We start from the raw sequence: 4,073 nt of genomic DNA, 5'->3' as shown, positions 1-4,073 counted from the left end.
TTAGTCAAGTTTTGACTAAATATTTTAACATCGAGGGGGAATCGAAACGAGGGTCGTGGTGTATGTGTGTGTGTCTGTCTGTCTGTGTGTGTGTGTAGAGCGATTCAGACTAAACTACTAGACCGATCTTTATGAAATTTGACATGAGAGTTCCTGGGTATGAAATCCCCGAACGTTTTTTTCATTTTTTTGATAAATGTCCTTGATGACGTCATATCCGGCTTTTCGTGAAAGTTGAGGCGGCACTGTCACGCCCTCATTTTTCAACCAAATTGGTTGAAATTTTGGTCAAGTAATGTTCGACGAAGCCCGGACTTCGGTATTGCATTTCAGCTTGGTGGCTTAAAAATTAATTAATGACTTTGGTCATTAAAAATCTGAAAATTGTAAAAAAAAATAAAAATTTATAAAACGATCCAAATTTACGTTCATCTTATTCTCCATCATTTTCTGATTCCAAAAACATATAAATATGTTATATTTGGATTAAAAACAAGCTCTGAAAATTAAATATATAAAAATTATTATCAAAATTAAATTGTCGAAATCAATTTAAAAACACTTTCATCTTATTTCTTGTCGGTTCCTGATTCCAAAAACATATAGATATGATATGTTTGGATTAAAAACACGCTCAGAAAGTTAAAACAAAGAGAGGTACAGAAAAGCGTGCTATCCTTCTGAGCGCAACTGCTACCCCGCTCTTCTTGTCAATTTCACTGTCTTTGCCGTGAGCGGGTGACTGACGATGCTACGAGTATGCGGTCTTGCTGCGTTGCATTGCGTTCAGTTTCATTCTGTGAGTTCGACAGCTACTTGACTAAATGTTGTATTTTCGCCTTACGCGACTTGTTTTTATCTATGTTACCGTAACCACACCTATTTTTTTTTTGGCCTTACCGAAAAATAACTAGCCCTACAAGTTTACAGAGAGAAAGAAGCAGAGGGGGGAATAATAATCAATATTGTGTACTGGTTGCAGGTTCTTAAAAGCTCTGACAAACTGGAAGGCCGGGTCGGAGTCGGCAGATAAAGGCTGGAAGATGAATAATTAGGGCGGGAAGGGGGGGGGGGGGGGGGCTTCTTATGAGCTGTCCATATCCAATGTAAATGTAGGCCTACCCCAACTTGAAGACTCCCTCCCTTTTCAAACCTGCTTTTATCGGATCCTATAATGTCTTAAATGGGGGGTTCCACTGACTCTTGAGACGATGCAGGCGCACAGTAGCCTAGATGGCAATGTGCTAAAAGCCCGCATCACGGGGCTCGAGGGACAGCAAGGAAGTAGGGGTGGGGAGGGACAGCAAGGCAGTAGGGGTGGGGAGGGACAGCAAGGCAGTAGGGGTGGGGAGGGACAGCAAGGCAGTAGGGGTGGGGAGGGACAGCAAGGCAGTAGGGGTGGGGAGGGACAGCAAGGAAGTAGGGGTGGGGAGGGACAGCAAGGCAGTAGGGGTGGGGAGGGACAGCAAGGCAGTAGGGGTGGGGAGGGACAGCAAGGCAGTAGGGGTGGGGAGGGACAGCAAGGCAGTAGGGGTGGGGAGGGACAGCAAGGAAGTAGGGGTGGGGAGGGACAGCAAGGCAGTAGGGGTGGGGAGGGACAGCAAGGCAGTAGGGGTGGGGAGGGACAGCAAGGAAGTAGGGGTGGGAAGGAACAGCAAGGCAGTAGGGGTGGGGAGGGACAGCAAGGCAGTAGGGGTGGGGAGGGACAGCAAGGCAGTAGGGGTGGGGAGAGACAGCAAGGAAGTAGGGGTGGGAAGGAACAGCAAGGCAGTAGGGGTGGGGAGGGACAGCAAGGAAGTAGGGGTGGGGAGGGACAGCAAGGAAGTAGGGGTGGGGAGGGACAGCAAGGAAGTAGGGGTGGGGAGGGACAGCAAGGAAGTAGGGGTGGGGAGGGACAGCAAGGAAGTAGGGGTGGGAAGGACAGCGGTGTAGAGAGACACAAATTGCTTTGTGATGCCGCGCCAGATCTGCCTGCGAGGCAAAATGTCAGGAAGTTATTAGCATTCATTACTGGGTCTGACTTGGTGCAGGGTGAGGGGGAGGGGGGGGGGGGCGGACAAAAGGAAGGGTGGGGTGGGTGGTTAAAGCGGTGCACTCAATTTTACTGGAGATAGCGGTCAATCTCTGATCGTAAACGATCGCAAGCAAATAGTCGATTTTCAGAAATAACTCCTTCGGGTTTGTATGAGCTGCGAAAGAATGAATACCCTTGCTTTTTCTCGGACAAATGCGACCCTCCACCACGAAATGAGTCGCATGTCACCTGCCGCGGTTCTGCGCTAACTAGGCTTAATATAAGTCCGGGGGGACTGTGGTAAAAGTGTGAGGGTCACCTTAGTCACAGGCTTATAACTCGAACAGTTTTCGCTCTTTTCTAAAACGGTTTTTACCACTGGATAGAGCATAAAACACTCTTTATGAAAATGTAAAAATATTAAAATCATGCAAAGATGACATGCGACTCATCCCGTGGTGGAGGGTCACAAATAACTTGACCCGTGCTCCTGTCCACGTGACTTTGTCCTATTCAAAGCGAGGCTATTCACTCTTTCACAACCAATACAACCTTGACCCGACACAGTTATTCTCGGAATTCGTCTATTGCGCAACAAGAACCTCTGACAAGTTAGCACATAGTACACGGAGGACCTCTGACAAGTCAGCACATAGTACACGGAGGACCTCTGACAAGTTAGCACATAGTACACGGAGGACCTCTGACAAGTTAGCACATAGTACACGGAGGACCTCAGACAAGTTAGCACATAGTACACGGAGGACCTCTGACAAGTTAGCACATAGTACACGGAGGGCCTCTGACAAGTTAGCACATAGTACACGGAGGGCCTCTGACAAGTTAGCACATAGTACACGGAGGGCCTCTGACAAGTTAGCACATAGTACACGGAGGACCTCTGACAAGTCAGCACATAGTACACGGAGGGCCTCTGACAAGTTAGCACATAGTACACGGAGGGCCTCTGACAAGTTAGCACATAGTACACGGAGGGCCTCTGACAAGTTAGCACATAGTACACGGAGGACCTCTGACAAGTTAGCACATAGTACACGGAGGACCTCTGACAAGTTAGCACATAGTACACGGAGGACCTCTGACAAGTTAGCACATAGTACACGGAGGACCTCAGACAAGTTAGCACATAGTACACGGAGGACCTCTGACAAGTTAGCACATAGTACACGGAGGACCTCTGACAAGTTAGCACATAGTACACGGAGGACCTCAGACAAGTTAGCACATAGTACACGGAGGGCCTCTGACAAGTTAGCACATAGTACACGGAGGACCTCTGACAAGTCAGCACATAGTACACGGAGGACCTCTGACAAGTTAGCACATAGTACACGGAGGACCTCTGACAAGTTAGCACATAGTACACGGAGGACCTCTGACAAGTCAGCACATAGTACACGGAGGACCTCAGACAAGTTAGCACATAGTACACGGAGGGCCTCTGACAAGTTAGCACATAGTACACGGAGGACCTCTGACAAGTTAGCACATAGTACACGGAGGACCTCAGACAAGTTAGCACATAGTACACGGAGGACCTCTGACAAGTTAGCACATAGTACACGGAGGGCCTCTGACAAGTTAGCACATAGTACACGGAGGACCTCTGACAAGTTAGCACATAGTACACGGAGGAACTCTGACAAGTCAGCACATAGTACACGGAGGGCCTCTGACAAGTTAGCACATAGTACACGGAGGACCTCTGACAAGTTAGCACATAGTACACGGAGGACCTCTGACAAGTTAGCACATAGTACACGGAGGACCTCTGACAAGTTAGCACATAGTACACGGAGGACCTCAGACAAGTTAGCACATAGTACACGGAGGACCTCTGACAAGTTAGCACATAGTACACGGAGGACCTCTGACAAGTCAGCACATAGTACACGGAGGACCTCAGACAAGTTAGCACATAGTACACGGAGGGCCTCTGACAAGTTAGCACATAGTACACGGAGGACCTCTGACAAGTCAGCACATAGTACACGGAGGACCTCAGACAAGTTAGCACATAGTACACGGAGGACCTCTG

The sequence above is a fragment of the Littorina saxatilis genome, linkage group LG11 (assembly GCF_037325665.1).
Source record: "Littorina saxatilis isolate snail1 linkage group LG11, US_GU_Lsax_2.0, whole genome shotgun sequence".
NCBI classification, from domain to species: Eukaryota; Metazoa; Mollusca; class Gastropoda; order Littorinimorpha; family Littorinidae; genus Littorina; species Littorina saxatilis.
Note: the sequence above shows the minus strand (reverse complement) of the source record.